This window comes from Nerophis ophidion, linkage group LG16, assembly GCF_033978795.1.
Source record: "Nerophis ophidion isolate RoL-2023_Sa linkage group LG16, RoL_Noph_v1.0, whole genome shotgun sequence".
NCBI classification, from domain to species: Eukaryota; Metazoa; Chordata; class Actinopteri; order Syngnathiformes; family Syngnathidae; genus Nerophis; species Nerophis ophidion.
Window position 1 is genome coordinate 16227014 of NC_084626.1, and position 22838 is coordinate 16249851.

The window sequence follows — 22838 nt, forward strand, 5'->3', positions numbered from 1 at the left end:
GAAATAGGAGAGCCCACCACAGATTCCCCAGGCACTGCTTCCTCATAGGAAGACGTGTTGGTGGGATTGAGGAGGTCTTCAAAGTATTCCTTCCACCTATCCACAACATCCGCAGTTGAGGTCAGCAGAACACCATCCGCACCATACACGGTGTTGACAGTGCACTGCTTCCCCTTCCTGAGGCGGCGGATGGTGGTCCAGAATCGCTTTGAAGCCATCCGGAAGTCATTTTCCATGGCTTCCCCAAACTCTTCCCATGTCCGAGTTTTTGCCTCTGTGACCGCCGAAGCTGCACACTGCTTGGCCTGTCGGTACCTGTCCACTGCCTCTGGAGTCCTATGAGCCAAAAGAACCCGGTAGGATTCCTTCTTCAGCTTGACGGCATCCCTCACCGCTGGTGTCCACCAGCGGGTTCTAGGATTACCGCCACGACAAGCACCAACTACCTTGCGGCCACAGCTTCGATCAGCCGCCTCGACAATAGAGGTGCGGAACATGGTCCACTCGGACTCAATGTCCAGCACCTCCCTCGTGACATGTTCAAAGTTCCTCCGGAGGTGGGAATTGAAACTTTCTCTGACAGGAGACTCTGCCAGACGTTCCCAGCAAACCCTCACAATGCGTTTGGGCCTGCCAGGTCTGTCCGGCATCCTCCCCCACCATCGCAGCCAACTCACCACCAGGTGGTGATCGGTAGAAAGCTCCGCCCCTCTCTTTACCCGAGTGTCCAAAACATGAGGCCGCAAATCCGATGACACAACAACAAAGTCGATCATGGAACTGCGGCCTAGGGTGTCCTGGTGCCAAGTGCACATATGGACACCCTTATGTTTGAACATGGTGTTTGTTATGGACAAACTGTGACGAGCACAAAAGTCCAATAACAAAACACCACTCGGGTTCAGATCCGGGCGACCATTCTTCCCAATCACGCCTCTCCAGGTTTCACTGTCGTTACCAACATGAGCGTTGAAGTCCCCCAGTAGGACAAGGGAATCACCCGGGGGAGCACTCTCCAGTACTCCCTCGAGTGTACCCAAAAAGGGTGGGTACTCTGAACTGTTGTTTGGTGCGTAAGCACAAACAACAGTCAGGACCCGTCCCCCCACCCGAAGGCGGAGGGAGGCTACCCTTTCGTCCACTGGGTTGAACTCCAACGTGCAGGCTTTAAGCCAGGGGGCAACCAGAATTGCCACCCCAGCCCGTCGCCTCTCACTGCCGGCCACGCCAGAGTGAAAGAGAGTCCAGCCCCTTTCAAGAGAAGTGGTTCCAGAGCCCTTGCTGTGCGTCGAAGTGAGTCCGACTACATCCAGCCGGAATTTCTCTACTTCGCGCACTAGCTCAGGCTCTTTCCCCCCCAGTGAGGTGACGTTCCACGTCCCAAGAGCGAGCTTATGTAGCCGAGGATCGGACCGCCAAGTGCCCTGCCTTCGGCCGCCGCCCAGCTCACATTGCACCCGACCTCTATGCCCCCTGCTATGGGTGGTGAGCCCATTGGAGGGGGGACCCACGTTGCCTCTTCGGGCTGTGCCCGGCCGGGCCCCATGGGTACAGGCCCGGCCACCAGGCGCTCGCCATCGTGCCCCACCTCCGGGCCTGGCTCCAGAGGGGGGCCCCGGTGACCCGCGTCCGGGCGAGGGAAATCTGGGTCCTTTGTTTTTACTTTTTTGTTGAAATATTATTCAATAAATATATTTATGAAGCATTTTTGAATTGTTGCTATTTTTAGCATATTTAAAAAAAAATCTCACGTACCCCTTGGCATACCTTCAAGTACCCCTAGGGGTATGCGTACCCCCATTTGAGAACCATTGATTTAGAAAATACTCATAATCTGTTTATGCAATCATATTTGCTCACATTTGCTCAAATTTGATGACCTTGTTAAATACAATACATTAATAATCTTTTTGGAGAGGCGGAGCCGCCGAACGAGCAGCGGGGAAGGGCACGCTGGAGCCCGGCCCGAGATGGCGGCGAGGAGGCGGAGAATGCGGCCGAGCGGAGAGACGGGGCGTGCCGGGAGCGACGCCACAATCGAATTCAGGTGCGTGGATCGCGCACCGGCACACAATTAACTTATCTCCTCACGATGTATAAAAGGGGAGAAGGAGGAGAGATCAGGGCAGAAGGAGGAGGAGAGCCCGCGGCAGAACCTTAGTAGCGAAAGCAACATATAGCAAGACGACGAAGACGCGGCCGACTCAGCAACCGAGGAGCGAGCAGCAGAGAAGGAGCTGAAAAGCGACCAGACCTGAAGACAAGCTGTATTGAAAAATAAAGCGAGTCAAACCTGCTTGATCATGTCCTTCCTTGATGGTCCTGGGAACCCGCACGGCATGAGACCGTCACAATCTCATATAAAGCATCTAACAAATTATTGCCGCCTAATTTACAACTTATTTTTATAAGACGAGTACAGGCTCATAACTTAAGAGGCTTTGGATATTTCTCATTGCCGAGAGCTCAAACCACTCGTAAACATTTTTGTGTGTCTGTATGCAGAGTAAAACAATGGAACAAACTGAACTTACAACACAAGCAATGCCAAACTATTAATCGATTCAAACTATTATACAAACATTGGATCTGGTTCAAAAATAGAGATGAGGGTATTTAATTTAATTTGACTAGTTGTTGTACTCTGTCCCAAAGTGTTATCATGTGCCAAGTTGTCTATTACCATTATTGCTATGTTCTCTATTACCATTGTTGGTATTTTGTCTATTACTATTGCCCCCCTGTCCTTAAAACCTGGTGACGCCCCTGCATCACAACATCTTCTTTCATTTTTAAAAAAATCTGAATTATGTTTTTAAACTCAGGAAATATGTCCCTGGACACATGAAGACTTTGAATATGATCATTGTATGATCCTTTAACTACTTGGTATCGGATCGATACCTGAATTTGTGGTATCATCCAAAACTAATGTAATGTATCAAACAGAAGAATAAGTGATTATTACATTTTAACAGAAGTGTAGACAGAACATGTTAAAAGAGAAAGTAAGCAGATATTAACAGTAAATGAAAAAGTATATTAATAATTCATTTTCTACCACTTGTGCTTAATAATTTTGACAAAATAATAAAATGTAAAATGACACAATATGTTACTGCATATGTCAGCAGACTAATTAGGAGCCTTTCTTTGCTTACTTACTACTAAAAGACAAGTTGTCTTGTATGATCACTATTTTATTTAAGGACAAACTTACAATAAGAAACATATGTTTAATGCACCTTAAGATTTTTTGTTAAAATAAAGCCAATAATGAAATTTTTTGTGGTCCCCCTTATTTATAAAAGTACTGAAAAGTATCAAAATAATTTTGGTACTGGTACCAAAATATTGGTATCGGGACAACACTATAACAGCACAATTAACATATCAGATCATTTTAAAATGTTACATTTTTAAAAAAGTCTGGAGCCTATCCCAGCTGCACTCAGGTGGAAGGCGGGTTTTACCCTGGACAAGTCGCGACCTCATAAGAGGGCCAACACAGACAGACAGACAACATTCACACATAATTGGAGGGGCCGGAAACCTTTTCGGCTGAAAGTTTCATGAAAGCCAAATATTTTAAAATGTATTTCCATGAGAGCCATTTAATATTTTTTAACACTGAATACAACTAAATGTGTGCATTTTAAAGTAAGACCAACATTTTTTAGAGTAAGTCTCTAATTCTTTTTAGAAACATTGTTATTCTGAAGCTAACCAATAATAAATAAAATACTTGTTTTATATTTTGAATGTTATTTTTAACACTGATTACGAGCGGAATTATTCATTATCGTGTAAAGCAATGCCATCTAAGATGTATCAGAGAGCCAGATGCAGTCATCAAAAGAGCCACATCTGGCTCGAGAGCCAGAGGTTCCCTTCCCCTGCACTATAGGGTCAATTTAGTGTTGCCAGTTAGCATATCCAAGCAATTAACTTTTATTAATACATGATGATTGGGCGGTATAGCTCGGTTGGTAGAGTGGCAGCAACTTGAGGGTTCCAAGTTTGATTCCCAATTCATTGCTGCTGGGTCCTTGGGCAAGACACTGCTTCCAGTACCACCCACACTGGTTTAAATGTAACTCAGATATTGGGTTTCACCACGTAAAGCACTTTGAGTCTCTAGAGAAAAAGTAATTCCCTTCACATGAAAGTCAGTACTGTTGAGTACCGGTATGGACTCCCAGGTACGGGGTTCAAATGTGAAAGGTGAATTGTAATCCCCAGCTCAAATACTTTGCATTGAGACCATGTTGTGCTTACTTCCGAGAAGAATCTGGTTCACATAGCTCTGCTCCAGCTAGAGAGGAATAATTCAGCTGAAAGCAATAATGCAAGTGTTGGTGCCATAAAACTCTTGCCATGCGGCAAAAGTTGCGATATCACATCTATTGTGAGGAGAGTAATGCCTGAATGAGGTCGAGTTCCCGCACTGCAAAGATGCTTGGGCGAGCACATTAGAAGCTCCTCGCCTCGCAAACAACAGCTAAAAGCTTCCACGCAGACAAATTGGATCGTTTGAAGTTTTCCGAGTGGCGACACGGCCTCCACGATCCTCGGCTGCTGCTGACACAAAAGACGACGACGGTGGCGGCTTTCGCCGCATCATGTGACCCCGTAATACATCATGCATGTTTTAAAAGGAGTCTCAGTGTTGATGACTCAAAGCTGCGGCTCTGTAATTGCTGAATTAGCATAATTTTTCCGGAGCAGCCACTTTCATTGTAGACTTGTTGGATTATTTCTGAACTGGACATTCAAGTTTTGCACCTCATCTCCTCATCCGTCGTCTTAAACCTCACTTGTTTGTTGTTTTTTGTAATAATTCATTAGGGAGTTAATTCGTCTGTCTCGCTCCTCATCCATCGCTCACCTTGCTGCCCGAACGAGCAACATATCAGTCGCCTGCGCTCCAAATGTGTCAGAAATCTCATTGACGTGATCAAACATTCATCGCGTGTACACACACACACACACACACACACGCACACACACGCACACACACACACCAGTCTAATTGACTGTTTGATCATGTGAATAAAAAAAAACATGTTTAAAGCATCCTGTCTGCATACTGCAGGCAAAAGGTGTCCGAAAAGCAAGTTTTTTTATTAGACACCTAATATTCCAGCATTAAAATCAATTAAATATTAAAGAGATACAAACCCCATTTCCTTATGAGTTGGGAAATTGTGTTGGATGTAAATATAAACGGAATACAATGATTTGCAAATCCTTTTCAACCCATATTCGATTGAATGCACTACAAAGACAAGATATTTGATTTTCAAACTCATAAACTTTATTTTTTTTTTTGCAAATAATAACTAACATAGATTTTCATGGCTGCAACACGTGCCAAAGTAGTTGGGAAAGGGCATGTTCACCACTGTGTGGGACGGCGTGGCGCAGTGGGAGAGTGGCCGTGCGCAAACCGAGGGTCACTGGTTCAAATCCCACCTAGAACCAACCTCGTCATGTCCGTTGTGTCCTGAGCAAGACACTTCACCCTTGCTCCTGATCGGTGCTGGTTGGCGCCTTGCATGGCAGCTCCCTCCATCAGTGTGTGAATGTGTGTGTGAATGGGTAAATGTGGAAGTAGTGTCAAAGCGCTTTGAGTACCTTAAAGGTAGAAAAGCGTTAAACAAGTACAACCCATTTATTTATTTATTTACAGGTGTTAACAAATCATGGAGCTAGGTTTTACATACAGCCGACACATAAATTAATGAAGAGTTTCACATGCATGCCAGGCGATATCATTTACATCTAACACAATTTCCCAACTCATATGGAAACGGGGTTTGTATGTGCTAATTGGACTGTGTACTGTCATCTACCGTAGGATTAGCTTTATGCCTGCTGTAAAGCATGTATAAAAAATACAATAAATAGCAATTATAATAAATCACAAAGACGTGCCTGTAGGCCATATTTATTGATTAAAATAAAACAAAGGAGTAGCTAAAGGCCTTTTGGGTAAGAAATAAATAAGAATACAATAAAAAATAGCAATGTATTGTGCCGAGGAATAAACCACAAAAGTAGATTTAAATGTGTAATGTGGTTTTCAAAGACCGTTTCACCATGTCATACAATAAGCACCAAGAGAGAAAAGTGGCATTTAGTAACTGTGTTCAATCACATGTAATCTCAATGAATGTCCTTATCTTGTGGTTTGTATTTTTTGTGTCTTATTTGTGCTTAGTAGAGATGCGCAGTTTGCGGTCTCATCCGCGGAGTCCGCGGATAAACCGCGGGTCGGGCGGTTGACATGACGAAAAAATAGATTTTAATTCAATTCAGGCGGGTGGCGGTTGATCCATCCGGAAATATTAGATATACATGGTTCTGAGATCGGTATCCTTTGCCATTTAAAGAGCCATTTAGGACCCGTGTCATTAAGCGAAGAAGACAATAGGAGACGCCAGCAGTCACCCAGATAATAAGTATTAGAGCGTGCTATGAAGCCATTGGCTTTGTCGTCTTCTACAACATGTACGATCTGCTTGTCAGTCCAGCAACATGTTGTGTGTTGCTTCCGCAGCAACACGCAGCAACACGACTGCAAGGCATACTGATTGACACAGAGTACACTAATGGTTGTGATATAAACACTTTTAACACTCTTAGTAATATGCGCCACGCTGTGAAGCCACACCAATTAAGAACGACAAACACATTTCGGGAGAATATCCTCACAGTAACACAACATAAACGCAACACAACAAATACCCAGAATCCTTTGTATTCATGACACTTCCTGAATATTTTATACACCCTGGTAGCAGCAACCCCCTCCCCCCCCCGATAAAATATTGGTTCGGGTGAACGGCGGGTGGATGACGACTTTGGTGATGCGGTTGCGGATTATATAATTGTCTATCCGGGCCTCCCACAAAAGTAGGAGGCCCAAAGTAAACCCTAAGGGTCATTTGTAGTACACACCTCAACATTTTGGCCTGTGACGTATTGATATTTGTATTAATTATTATTGAATAGTTGACGTTTGATCACCACTGGATATGAATATGAATACAATCCTCCACATGCAAACATGCATTTTCATCAACACATTCAAATCGGTGGAAGAGGGGTTAGTGCATGTGCCTCACGATACGAAAGTCCTGAGTAGTCCTGAGTGCAATCCCGGGCTCGGGAGCTTTTTGTGTGGAGTTTGCATGTTCTCCCCGTGACTGCGTGGGTTCCCTCCGGGTACTCCGGCTTCCTCCCATTTCCAAAGACATGCACCTGGGGATAGGTTGATTGGCAACACTAAAATGGCCCTAGTGTGTGAATGTGAGTGTGAATGTTGTCTGTCTATCTGTGTTGGACCTGTGATGTGGTGGGGACTTGTCCAGGGTGTACTCCACCTACCGCCCGAATGCAGCTGAGATAGGCTCCAGCACCCCCGCGACCCCAAAAGGGAAAAGCGGCAGAAAATGGATGGATGGATTAAAATCTTTTTAACTGTTTGCTTAAGCTCTTGTTGATAATTAGATTATCTTTCTTTTAGTTATGTCATTATGTACCATTAATTGATTAACGTGGACCCCAACTTAAACAAGTTGAAAAACTTATTCGGGATTTACCATTTAGTGGTCAATTGTACGGAATATGTACTGAACTGTGCATTCTACTAATAAAAGTATCAATCAATTAATGTAACACTTTCCTTTTAAAAGACAATAAAGTAAGACTGAGTGTAACACATTTTATGCAATCTGTTTTACGTTGCACATCACACATTAGTATGTATTCAGGAAACATTTAAAGATTCAGTCTATTAATAGTTGTCTCACATATATTTTTGGCTGGGTCATAGGAAGGTCAATCTGGGACACTTCACCCTTGCTCCTGATGGGTGCTGGTTGGCGCCTTGCATGGCAGCTCCCTCCATCAGTGTGTGAATGTGTGTGTGAATGGGTAAATGTGGAAGTATTGTCAAAGCACTTTGAGTACCTTGAAGGTAGAAAAGCGCTATACAAGTGCAACCCATTTACCATTTACCATTTTAACAAAACTCAATAAACATTTGGGAACTGAGGAAACTAATTGTTGAAGCTTTGAAAGTGGAATTCTTTCCCATTCTTGTTTTATGTAGAGCTTCAGTCGTTCAACAGTTCGGGGTCTCCGCTGTCGTATTTTACGCTTCATAATGCGCCACAAATTTTCAATGGGAGACACGCCTGGACTGCAGGGGGGCCAGGAAACTACCCGTACTCTTTTTTTACAAAGCCACACTGTTGTAACACGTGGCTTGGCATTGTCTTGCTGAAATAAGCAGGGGTGTCCATGAAAAAAACGGCGCTTATATGCAGCATACAGTATGTTGTTCCAAAACCTGTATGTACAAACTCTGTTTCCATATGAGTTGAGGAAACTGTGTTAGATGTAAAAATAAACGGAATACATATTTGCAAATACTTTTTAACCCATATTTAATTGAATGCATTACAAAGACAAGATATTTGATGTTCAAACTCATGAACCTTTTTTTTTTTCTGCAAATAATAGATAACTTAGAATTTCATGGCTGCAACACGTGCCAAAGTAGTTGGGAAAGGGCATGTTCACCACTGTGTTACATCACCGTTTCTTTTAACAACACTCAATAAACGTTTGAGAACTGAGAAAACTAATTGTTGAAGCTTTGAAAGTGGAATTCTTTCTCATTCTTGTTTTATGTAGAGCTTCAGTCGTTCAACAGTCCGGGGTCTCAACTGTCGTATTTTACGCTTCATAATGCGCCACACATTTTTGATGGGAGACAGGTCTGGACTGCAGGTGGGCCAGTAAAGAACCCGCACTCTTTTTTCACGAAGCCACGCTGTTGTAACACATGCTGAATGTGGCTTGGCATTGTTTTTGCTGAAATAAGCAGGGGCTTCCATGAAAAACACTGTGCTTAGATGGCAGCATATGTTGTTCCAAAACCTGTATATACCTTTCAGCATTAATGTTGCCTTCACAGATGTGTACGTTACCCACGCCTTGGGCACTAATGCACGCCCACACCATCACAGATGCTGGCTTTTGAACTTTGCGTCGATAACAGTCTGGATGGTTCGATTCCCCTTTGGTCCGGATGACACAATGTTGAATATTTCCAAAAGTAATTTGAAATGTAGACTCATTAGACCACAGAACACTTTTCCACTTTGCATCAGTCCATTTTAGAAGATCTCGGGCCAAGAGAAGCCGGCGGCGTTTCTGGATGTTTTTGATAAATGGTTTTCTGTTTGCATAGTATGGCTTTAACTTGCACTTACAGATGTAGCGACGAACTGTATTTAGTGACAGTGGTTTTTTTTTAAGTGTTTCTGAGCCCATATGGTGATATCCTTTCGAGATTGATGTTGGTTTTTGATACAGTGCCGTCTGAGGGATCGGAGGTCACGGTCATTCAATGTTGGTTTCCGGCCAGGCCGCTTACTTGGAGTGATTTCTCCAGATTCTCCGAACCTTTTGATGATATTATGGACCGTAGATGTTGAAATCCCTAAATTTCTTGCAATTGCAATTTGAGAAACGTTGTTCTTAAACTGTTTGACTAATTGCTCACGCAGTTGTGGACAAAGGGGTGTACCCCGCCCCATCTTTCTTATGAAAGACTGAGCATTTTTTGGGAAGCTGTTTTTAGACCCAATCATGGCACCCACCTGTTCCCAATTAGCCTGCACACCAGTGGGATGTTCCAAATAAGTGTTTGATGAGCATTCCTCAACTTTGTCAGTATTTATAGCCACCTTTCCCAACTTCTTTTTCATGTGTTGCTGGCATCAAATTCTAAAGTTAATGATTGTTTGCATCCATCCATCCATCCATCCATCATCTTCCGCTTATCCGAGGTCGGGTCGCGGGGGCAACAGCCTAAGCAGGGAAACCCAGACTTCCCTCTCCCCAGCCACTTCGTCTAGCTCTTCCCGGGGGATCCCGAGGCGTTCCCAGGCCAGCCGGGAGACATAGTCTTCCCAACGTGTCCTGGGTCTTCCCCGTGGCCTCCTACCGGTTGGACGTGCCCTAAACACCTCCCTAGGGAGGCGTTCGGGTGGCATCCTCACCAGATGCCCGAACCACCTCATCTGGCTCCTCTCGATGTGAAGGAGCAGCGGCTTTACTTTGAGTCCCTCCCGGATGGCAGAGCTTCTCACCCTATCTCTAAGGGAAAGCCCCGCCACACGGCGGAGGAAACTCATTTCGGCCGCTTGTACCCGTGATCTTATCCTTTCGGTCATGACCCAAAGCTCATGACCATAGGTGAGGATGGGAACGTAGATCGACCGGTAAATTGAGAGCTTTGCCTTCCGGCTCAGCTCCTTCTTCACCACAACGGATCGGTACAACGTCCGCATTACTGAAGACGCCGCACCGATCCGCCTGTCGATCTCACGATCCACTCTTCCCTCACTTGTGAACAAGACTCCTAGGTACTTGAACTCCTCCACTTGGGGCAGGGTCTCCTCCCCAACCCGGAGATGGCACTCCACCCTTTTCCGGGCGAGAACCATGGACTCGGACTTGGAGGTGCTGATTCTCATTCCGGTCGCTTCACACTCGGCTGCGAACCGATCCAGCGAGAGCTGAAGATCCCGGTCAGATGAAGCCATCAGGACCACATCATCTGCAAAAAGCAGAGACCTAATCCTGCGGTTACCAAACCGGAACCCCTCAACGCCTTGACTGCGCCTAGAAATTCTGTCCATAAAAGTTATGAACAGAATCGGTGACAAAGGATAGCCTTGGCGGAGTCCAACCCTCACTGGAAATGTGTTCGACTTACTGCCGGCAATGCGGACCAAGCTCTGGCACTGATCGTACAGGGAACGGACCGCCACAATAAGACAGTCCGATACCCCATACTCTCTGAGCACTCCCCACAGGGCTTCCCGAGGGACACGGTCGAATGCCTTCTCCAAGTCCACAAAGCACATATAGACTGGTTGGGCAAACTCCCATGCACCCTCAAGAACCCTGCCGAGAGTATAGAGCTGGTCCACAGTTCCACGACCAGGACGAAAACCACACTGTTCCTCCTGAATCCGAGGTTCGACTATCCGACGTAGCCTCCTCTCCAGTACACCTGAATAAACCTTACCGGGAAGGCTGAGGAGTGTGATCCCACGATAGTTGGAACACACCCTCCGGTCCCCCTTCTTAAAGAGAGGAACCACCACCCCGGTCTGCCAATCCAGAGATACCGCCCCCGATGTCCACGCGATGCTGCAGAGTCTTGTCAACCAAGACAGCCCCACAGCATCCAGAGCCTTAAGGAACTCCGGGCGGACCTCATCCACCCCTGGGGCCTTGCCACCGAGGAGCTTTTTAACTACCTCAGCGACCTCAGCCCCAGAAATAGGAGAGTCCACCACTGATTCCCCAGGCACTGCTTCCTCATAGGAAGACGTGTTGGTGGGATTGAGGAGGTCTTCGAAGTATTCCTTCCACCTATCCACAACATCCGCAGTCGAGGTCAGCAGAACACCATCCGCACCATACACGGTGTTGATAGTGCACTGCTTCCCCTTCCTGAGGCGGCGGACGGTGGTCCAGAATCGCTTCGAAGCCGTCCGGAAGTCGTTTTCCATGGCTTCCCCGAACTCTTCCCATGTCCGAGTTTTTGCCTCCGCGACCGCTGAAGCTGCACACCGCTTGGCCTGTCGGTACCTGTCCACTGCCTCCGGAGTCCTATGAGCCAAAAGGACCCGATAGGACTCCTTCTTCAGCTTGACGGCATCCCTCACCGCTGGTGTCCACCAAGGGGTTTTAGGATTGCCGCCCCGACAGGCACCAACTACCTTGCGGCCACATCTCCGATCTGCCGCCTCGACAATAGAGGTGCGGAACATGGTCCACTCGGACTCAATGTCCAGCACCTCCCTCGTGACATGTTCAAAGTTCTTCCGGAGGTGGGAATTGAAACTTTGTCTGACAGGAGACTCTGCCAGACGTTCCCAGCAGACCCTCACAATGCGTTTGGGCCTCCCAGGTCTGTCCGGCATCCTCCCCCACCATCGCAGCCAACTCACCACCAGGTGGTGATCGGTAGAAAGCTCCGCCCCTCTCTTCACCCGAGTGTCCAAAACATGAGGCCGCAAATCCGATGACACAACTACAAAGTCGATCATGGAACTGCGGCCTAGGGTGTCCTGGTGCCAAGTGCACATATGGACACCCTTATGTTTGAACATGGTGTTTGTTATCGACAAACTGTGACGAGCACAAAAGTCCAATAACAAAACACCACTCGGATTCAGATCCGGGCGGCCATTCTTCCCAATCACGCCTCTCCAGGTTTCACTGTCGTTGCCAACGTGAGCGTTGAAGTCTCCCAGTAGGACAAGGGAATCACCCGGGGGAGCACTTTCCAGTACTCCCTCGAGTGTTCCCAAAAAGGGTGGGTACTCTGAACTGCTGTTTGGTGCATAAGCACAAACAACAGTCAGGACCCGTCCCCCCACCCGAAGGCGGAGGGAGGCTACCCTTTCGTCCACCGGGTTGAACTCCAACGTACAGGCTTTGAGCCGGGGGAAACAAGAATTGCCACCCCAGCCCGTCGCCTCTCACTGCCGGCAACGCCAAAGTGGAAGAGGGTCCAATCCCTCTCGAGAGAAGTGGTTCCAGAGCCCTTGCTGTGCGTCGAAGTGAGTCCGACTATATCCAGCCGGAATTTCTCGACTTCGCGCACTAGCTCAGGCTCTTTCCCCCCCAGTGACGTGACGTTCCACGTCCCAAGAGCTAGCTTCTGTAGCCGAGGATCGGACCGCCAAGTGCCCTGCCTTCGGCTGTCGCCCAGCTCACAATGCACCCGACCTCTATGGCCCCTGCTATGGGTGGTGAGCCCATTGGAGGGGTGACCCACGTTGCCTCCAGGCGCTCGCCATCGTGCCCCACCTCCGGGCCTGGCTCCAGAGGGGGGCCCCGGTGACCCGCGTCCGGGCGAGGGAAATCTGGGTCCATGGTTTTTCATCTTCATAAAGGTCTTCGAGCTGCTCTTTGTCTGATCCCTCACCTAGAACCTGTTTGCCTTGGGAGACCCTGCCAGGGGGCCATACCGGACAACATAGCTCCTAGGATCATTGGGACACGTAAACTCCTCTACCACGATAAGGTTGCAGCTCAGAGAGGAGTTTGCAAAAAAAAAAAATATCAATTTGAACATCAAATATGTTGTCTTTGTAGCATATTCAACTGAATATGGATGAAAACGATTTGCAAATCATTCAATTCCGTTGATATTCACATCCAACACAATTTTCCAACTAATATGAAAACGGGGTTTGTATTTGCTCTACTTGGCCGAATTATTGCATCTTTTTTTTTAATGTTCTAGTCAGTCTGTTTCATTTAGCGGTAAACTCTGTGCTTTTTTTAATTGGGTAGGCCTGCAAATTATTCAACCATGTGGTCAAGAAAAGCTGCCAGCACTTTAATAAAGAAGGTGGGAAACCTCCTTGCTGATCGCCATCTCGAATAGTATTATCGATACCGCTGATAAATGATTACAGTACTTATTGTGATTAATTATTATTAAAGGTAGATAAAAGTATAGATTCTGACAGTCCATGGTATACACAAGCTATGGAAATTATATCCGGAGAAAAAACGGCATTTAGTTTAGACAATAATAAGTCATATATTGAAATATGGGATGCATTATTTAAATTTGTTTAAACTGTTAAATGAACCTAAAATATGATTTAATTTATCTCTGTGGAAAATATTAGACACGCTGTGTTGTCGAGTTTATGAGATGTGATTCAAGTGTAAGCCACTAGTGTTCTTTTTTTTAAAAAATGTTTTTATTTTTTAGAAATGGCTGTGATGATAATGTCAATGAGGGATTTCTAATCACTGCTATGTTGGAATTCCTATTAATAAAGGGACACGAGGTAAAAAATGGATGGATTGGTAAAATTAAGATTAAGATTAAGATTAAGATTATTTTATTGTCAATTCTTTAACATGCACAAGACACATAAGAACTGAAAATTACATTTTCGGCACAGTCTCACTGAGAGCAGACATACGTTACGGGGAGACAAGACGGGACCGCCAACGGATCAGCCATTTTTACAGCGCTCATTAGAAAAGGTGGGAAAAAGGTGATATTGGGAAAGGGGGGAAAAGTAAAAAAAATATCAGTCAAAGGCTGGACCCACGGGAAGGGGTCCAGACAGAGTCCAAGGGAAAAAAACTAATTTGCCATAGCACACATAAACATATAATCACAACTACTCACAACACGAGGGGGGGGGGGGGGTTGGGGCCCTGGAGGCTGGCCAGCTGCTATAAAGCGCTGTTCAGCCATCCATCAGCCCGAAGGGGAATTAAGCGGTGGTGAAGGCGTTGGGTGGGGGTGGGTAGTGTGTTTGTATATATGCCCATAGTCTCTGGGTGAAGTGAAGTAGTGTTCATGAGCCCAGGGTCGTTCTGCATGCAATGCAAGCAAAGTTATACTTCCGGGTGTTGTTAAGGAAGGAGAGAGGTCAAAATCGTCCATCTTTGAGAGTCCTCAGGTGATGATTACAGAACAGCCTGTTTTGGTACTGTTGTTGATATTACTCATTTTTGTTTGACTACTTTTGGATTATTTTGTGTCATGTTTGTGTGTCTGCTCAATTGCTCTGTTAATTGCTATTCTGAATGTTGATATGCCGGGTTTGGTCTTGGAATTGGAATCGTATCATTATGATATTGTTGTGTATTGTTTTTTTTGGATTGATGAATAAAACAATTTAAAAAAGAGAAACCCAAAAAATTTAAAAAAATAAGCCGGTGTACCCGGACAGAACCCACGCAGTCACGGGGAGAACATGCAAACTCCACACAGACTTCCTTCCTTCATTTATTGTCATTCAAATTTAAACTTTACAGTAGAAGATAAGAATGAAATGTTGTTGCATTAGCTCATTGTAGTGTAGGATAAAAGAGGTGCAGAGTGTTTGCGTTTACAAAAGAAGGCGCAGATATAAATATATTTTCTGTATATCTAAATATATTGCACTTTTGCATTTGCATCCACATTTAGGGATGTACAGTACAGGCCAAAAGTTTAGACACAACTTCTCATTTCAATGCGTTTTCTTTATTTTCATGACTATTTACCTTATAGATAGTCACTGAAGGCATCAAAAATGTGAGACCTGTCAAGTGACAACCCTGTCAGGTGACTACCTCTTGAAGCTCATCGAGAGAATGCCAAGAGTGTGCGAAACAGTAATCAGAGCAAAGGGTGGCTAATTTGAAGAAACAATAATATAAAATATGTTTCCAGTTATTTTTTGTTAAGTACATAACTCTACATGTGTTCATTCATAGTTTTGATGCCTTCAGTGACAATCTACAATGTAAATAGTCATGAAAATAAAGAAAATGCATTAAATGAGAAGGTGTGTCCCAACTTTTGCCCTGCACTGTATGTTTTTAGTTAAAGTTGAAGTACCAATGATTGTCACACACACTAGGTGTGGTGAAATTTGACATCTGCATTCGACCCATCCCCTTGTTCACCCCCGAGGAGGTGAGGGGAGCAGTGAGCAGCAGCGGTGGCTGCGCCCGGGAATCATTTTTGGTGATTTAACCCCCAATTCCAACCCTTGATACTGAGTACCAAGCAGGGTGGTAATGGGTACCATTTTTATAGTCTTTGGTATGACTCGGCCGGGGTTTGAACTCACAACCTACCGATCTCAGGGCGGACACTCCAACCACCAGGTTTTATAGTCTTTATAGTCCAGCGAGTTAATCCTTTTTTTTTTCGGCCTGAGGGAAGAAGCTGTTACAGAACCTGGAGGCTCTACTATGGAGGCTGCGGAACCTCTTTCCAGAGTCCAGCAGTGAAAACAGTCGTTGGTTCGGCTGTGAGGCACAAGTGCTAACTAATGTGACATCGTACTGCGCACAAAAAGTTGATTTAAAAAAAGAAAAAAAAGGCCTCAAACACTCAAGGATACCCGCTCAGATTTCTCGCTATAGATGGCCCTCTGAGCGCAGTGAGGCTGCAGAGCATCAACGGGAGGAGAGGAAGTGAACACCACCTTGTTGGTTTATCTCACACCTGCAGTAACTATGAATTAGACCAGCCAAGTGTCTCCTCGCTGCAGCACATTTAATCAGTTTGAGGAAAAGATGACACTTTTACACTCCACTGAGCTAAAATATAAAAAGAGTGAAGGATTTGTGTAGCGTGTGCGTGTGTGTGTGTGTGTGTGTGTGTGTGTGTGTGTGCGTGCGTGTGTGCGTGCGTGCGTGCGTGCGTGTGTGCGTGCGTGTGTGTGTGTAAGGGTTTTTTAACCTGAAACACTGACACAAGCATGGGAGTAAAGTACGATGCATTTGTTATTCGGAGCTGTGCCTTCTTCCGTCCGAGATCCTCAAATTCTCAAGAAAAGAAGAGAATTAGAAGCTTCCAGAACGAGCAGCATTGTTGGATTGTTCGTTAAATTGAGTGACAGTCTGATTGCCTGAGGACTGCAACTTTAAAGCCACCTGGGAGCTTATTACAGACAAACTGATTTTCTTTAAAGTATGTTCTGAATTTTTGACGGTGTCAACTATGTTTTTTTTTTAGTTCGTTCCGAAGACCAATAAATTTTGGTGGTTTGTAGTGAAGCGACAGTATCTTCTCCTGCTCAGTTAAACTTTGTGTTCTTGTGTTTCTGCACAATGAAGAGAGAATGCTTTTCTCCCAAACTTAATTTAAAGTTTGGTCAAAAAAAGACAAAAAAAAAAAATATTATATTTATTTTGTGTGATTGAAGAAAAAGTTACTACTTGATAAACTCAATTAAGAATGGCTACTGAATTTGGTACCTTTTGAGTTACCCAATAAGTTTCCTCGGTACCAAATACTGGCTCACGTAAAATCAAACGTTGCCAGTGTTTAATATCCCGTGTCGCATGTTTGCACAGGTTGCAGACGTGGCACCGGTTCAAGCACTTGGTCGGCAAACAGGCACATTTATAAAGGGACGTTGTAAAATTTCATGCCAACAAAGCAAGCATGCCTGACAAAGAGAAAGCTCAAAAGTACGACTCCACTTTTGAAACTGCGCTAGCTCGATACTAATTCACATTTGATATACCATATACATGCTACTGATTAGCATTAGGGATTTTACATGGCGATATTGGTACCTCCAAATTTGGCAATGAAAACTACACCTAAGATGCACGTTGCAAGCAAGCAGCTGCTGTGTGATAAGTCAAATACTTACAGTATAAACACTTTGTAGGAGTCAACAAAAGACAAGACTGGCACATTCAACCTAATGGCCAAGACTACTTCCTGACTACTGCAACACACTTATGACAAACTTAAATGAATGCAAGATATAAATAAAGAGGACAATTATTGGGGCGGCATAGCTCAGTTGGTGGAGTGGCCGTGCCAGCAACTTGAGGGTTCCATGTTTGATTTCCGCTTCCGCCATCCTAGTCACTGCTGTTGTGTCCTCGGGCAAGACACTTTACCCACCTGCTCCCAGTGCCACCCACATAGGTTTAAATGCATCTTAGATATTGGGTTTCACTACGTAAAGCGCTTTGAGTCACTAGAGAAAAGCGCTATATAAATATAATTCACTTCACTTATCAGCTTTGTGTTAAATCTTTAACAAAAAAAAAATATTTCATCAACTATTATTGACACACAAAAATATCAAACATTGGTACCATTGAGTACCAATAAACAGGCACTATATCAGTTAAACGTGAAAAGTATACATCCCTAAATTCGACTTCTTCTTCATCACTGCTCCCAAAAAATGTGTACCCAAGGCCGACCCTCCTCATCACATGCTGTGGGTAGGGGTCTGACATATGTGGGGGACCCTGTTTTGCCTGTGAAATGTCAATGAATGAATGACACAACACTTCATATGACATTATACCACAAACTAATTCTAGCCCCTTCCTACTCTGTCACTGATAAGTATATAAGTGCAAATTCCCTCAGACACTCTTACCCCTGTGTTGTACTAGGTCTGAATACAGGCCACAGGCGTATTATATGCAGATTTATGTTTTAATTACAAAACCCAAAACCAGTGAAAATGGCACGTGGTGTAAATCTTAAATAAAAACACAATACAATGATTTGCTTATCATTTTAAACCGATATTTGTCACGTTCTGGACGCGTCGTGTGCGCGTGTTGAGTCACCCCCGGATGCACGAGGACCAGGACAAGCAGGGATTGCAGGTAAGAGCTTGGTTTAATATGCAAAAACAAAAGAACACTGGTGCAAAACAGCAAAAGAAAGTGCTTGCCTTCGCACGGGAAGCTAATGCTAACAAGCATCGAGTTTCCAGAGTCCAAGACGCGTGTGCCGAGCGCACGGAAGCTAAGACGTAACTTAGCACAGATACAAAGCAAGCAGAATAACCAACGTGAAAGTTGCATGTAGCAAACGACGAACCAAGACCGAACAAAGGGAGGATGCAGGTTTAAATACAGACACAATAATCATAAACAGGTGTGCGTCAAAAGGCCAGGGTAGGTGGAACAAATGAGGTAAACATGGAGACAGAATAAAGTGCACACACAAACTCAAAAATCCAAACAACAAACGATCCGTGCCGCGGATCGCAACAATATTTAATTGAATAGACTGCAAAGACAAGCTAACATTCAAACTGGAAAACGTTATTATTTTTTTGCAAATAATAGCTCATTTGGAATTTGATGCCTGCAACGTGTTTCAAAAGAGCTGGCACAAGTGTCAAAAAAGACTGAGAACGTTGAGGAATGCTCATCAAACATTTATTTGGAACATCCCACAGGTGAACAGGCTAATTGGGAACAGGTGGGTGCCATGATTGGGTAAAAAAGCAGCTTCCATGAAATGCTCAGTCATTCACAAACAAGAATGGGGCGAGAGTCACCACTTTGTGAACAAATGCGTGAACAATCTGTCGAACAGTTAAAGAACAACATTCCTCAATGAGCTACTGCAAGGAATTTAGGGATTTCTCCATCTACGGTCTGTAAGTGATGATACCACGAACCTTCGATCCCTCAGGCAGTACTGCGTCAAAAGCGACATTGGCGTGTAAAGGATATCACCACATGGGCTCAGGAACACTTTAGAAAACCACTGTCATTAACTATAGTTTGTCGCTACATCTGTAAGTGAAAGTTAAAACACTACTATGCAAAACGAGAGCCATTTATCAACAACACCCAGAAAAGCAGCCTGTTTTGCTGGGCCCAAGCTCATCTAAAATGGTTGAATGCAAAGTGGAAAAGTGTTTTGTGGTCTGACGAGTTCACATTTCAAATTGTTTTTGGAAACAATGGACTTTGTGTCCTCAGGAACAAAGAGGAAAAGAAACATCCGGACTGTTATAGGCGCAAACTTCAGAAGCCAGCATCTATGATAGTATGGGGGTGTATTAATGCCCAAGGCATGGTTAACTTACATATCTGTGAAGGCACCATTAATGCTGATAGGAACATATGCTGCCATCCAAGCAACATTATCTGCTTATTACAGCCAGACAATGCCAAGCCACGTGTTACAACAGCGTGGTTTCATAGTTAAAGAGTACGGGTACTAGACTGGACTGCCTGTAGTCCAGACCTCCCATTGAAAATCTGTGGAGCAATGTGAAGCGTAAAATACGACAATGGAGACCCCGGATTGTTGAGAAACTTAAGCTGAACATCAAGCAAGAATGAGAAAGAATTACACCTGAAAAGCTTCAAACATTGAAGTTCAGTTCCGAAATGTTTATTGAGTGTTGTTAAAAGGAAAGGCCATGTAACACAGTGGTAAAAATGCCTCTGTGACAACTTTTTTGCAATGTGTTGCTGCCATTAAATTCTAAGTTAATGATTATATCCCAAAAAAAATATGTTTCTCGGTTGGAACATTAAATATCTTGTCTTTGCAGTCTATTCAATTGAATATGAGTTGAAAAGGATTGTAAAATCATTGTATTCTGTTTTTATTTATAAATTACCTAGCGGGCCAACTTCACTTGTTTTTGGGTTTTTTTATGTTGGGCATGTTATTTTGCACAAATTATTCCTGATGAATTTGTTTGAATAAAAATATGCATCAAGTTAGATTAAAAAAGTATGAACATTGTTTGAAATAAAAAAAAAAAAGTGTGAATGCATTTTGTAATCAAGGAGGGGGTTTAAATAAAATCCTGCTTAGGGCCCCAATTTAGCCCTGTTTCCACCCCTCCTGTTTCTATAGCGACAGAAACAAGAAGGGGTCGTCTCCTTTCAATTCTTTATTTGGCCTGGATTGCCATGACAACACGTTCTGTCCTGGGAGGTTTTGGCCTGTAACTACTTCTTCATAAATCGTGGGTGATACTCAAACCTGACCCTATGACATCATATACTAGTTATACAATATTGCAGTTGTACCTTATCATATCATATATTAGTTATATAGTACCTACAATGCAAAATTATGGGGTGGAAAAAGATCTATGTATTCATTTTATGAAGTGTCTGCCTAAGAAAGTACAGTATACTGTATATGTGTAGCTAGTAAGGCTGTGAATCTTTGGGTGTCCCACGATTCGATTCAATATCGATTCTTGGGGTCCCGATTCGATTATAAATCGATTTTTTTCGATTCAACGCGATTCTCGATTCAAAAACGATATTTTTCCGATTCAAAATGATTCTCTATTCATTCAATACATAGGATTTCAGCAGGATCTACCACAGTCTGCTGACATGCAAGCAGAGTAGTAGATTTTATTTTAAAAAACTTTTATAAATTTAAAGGACAATGTTTTATCAACTGATTGCAATAATGTAAATTTGTTTTGACTACTAAACGAACCAAAAATATGACTTATTTTATCTTTGTGAAAACATTGGACACAGTGTGTTGTCAAGCTTATGAGATGCGATGCAAGTGTAAGCCACTGTGACACTATTGTTCTTTTTTTTTTTTTTTTTATAAATGTCTAATGATAATGTCAATGAGGGATTTGTAATCACTGCTAGGCTGGAATTAGAACTAATATTGATACTGTTGTTGATAATATTCATTTTTGTTTCACTACTTTTGGTTTGTTCTGTGTCGTGTTTGTGTCTTCTCTCAATTGCTCTGTTTATTGCAGTTCTAAATGTTGCTTGGTCAGGTTTGGTTTTGGAATTGGATTGCATTGTTATGGGATTGATGTGTATTGTTTTGTTGGATTGATAAAAAAAATATATATAGATATATATTTAAAAAAAATTATTGATTCGGAATTGCACAACGTGAGAATCGCAATTCAAATTCGAATCAATTTCTTCCCACACCCCTAGTAGTTAGCATGCAAAAATGTTGCAGATATTTCCCTTGAGCAAGGACGTCACTCTAGTGAGTCCACCGCCTCCTCGTCTGCACTCGGTGGCTCTCTGGGAAGCAAAGAGCTTTAGCTAATAGCGGAACACCACTTTGGATTAGCTGGCACTTTGAGCACAGCAAGAAGGAGACGAGTGACAGCTTCCACTGGCAGCTCGTTGAAAGTTTCCTGCAAGCTCAAACTAACCCTTTACGCCTCCATAATTGTTCCGAGGACTCCACCGTGCAGGGCGGTTCCAAATGTTTGTTGGACAAAGCCTTGCTGGAAGAACAGAGCACTTATTAATATTCTGCTCTCCAGAAGGATGTCACATTCTGGTTTGTCTGGAGCCCAGAATGCAGAGACACTAGACAAGTGCATTAATGAAGCCCTTTTTATTCGGGAAAATGCAGGTAACACAAAAATTAAGATGTGCAGCTGGGAAGAATACAAAGAGCAAACATGTTTGAAGCACAAAGCAAACCAAGCAAAATGATCCGGGAGAAAAGAGTTAGCATAAGAAACGTACTGGTTTCCAAATCGGGGAGCCAGCGCTCAGACCATAAAGGAAAAATAAGAGTGCCGGACAGTGAAATAATAAAAAGTAAGATAATATAATAACTGCCATGTGAGATCATGAAAGAAGTCGCTTCAAATAATCTTTGTTGACTGACCTTATTGAAAAATTCCCGACTCTGGTGTTACAAAAAAAAAAACATACACCCTATGTTGGTTGTATTTTGTTGAATGCTGTTAAAACAATTTTTTTTTTTTAGAACCGGGTTAGTCGCACTCTTAAGTTTCAATTAGTCGTGATTAGTCATATTTGCTACAAAAGCATTGCTTGACGCCGTATCCCGGAGATCAGTAACAGGAACAAAATTGAAATTGATCTCTATACAAACGACATTTGTAAAAGTTACTAAAGACTTAAACTTAGTATTATTCACAGACGGCACAGCTGTGGGGTTTTCCAGGACAGAACACACAGATAAAATAGATAACAAACAAAATTAAAACATTAAAGCAGACCTGGGCATTATGCGGCCCGCGGGCCACATCTGGACCTTTGTGCGTCGCTGTCCTGCCCGCGTGAGGCCAATCATAAATTACAAAATACATTTCAAAATGTATCTATGTCGAGTGTGCAATACAACTGTGCTGCTTTTATTTTGAAAAGCGTTATTTTGTATTACTTCCGTGTGGACGTATGTGAACAGCTGCAATCACAAATTACAAAATACATTTTAAAAAAACATCTATGTCATGCGTGCAATACAACTGTGCTGCTTTTATTTTGAAAAGTGTTTTTTATGGGTGTATGTCTGTGTGTAACCTGTGAGTGAAGGTGCCCACCAAACTCATGGTGGGCATGAAAAGCTCCACCTGTGCTCTGGACCCCATCCCATCCACTCTGGTTAAAAACTGCCTCCCATCCATTTCCCCACTCATCATCAACATCATCAACTCCTCCTTCAGCTATGGCTTAGCTCTGGCTTAGTCCCTGACACCCTGAAA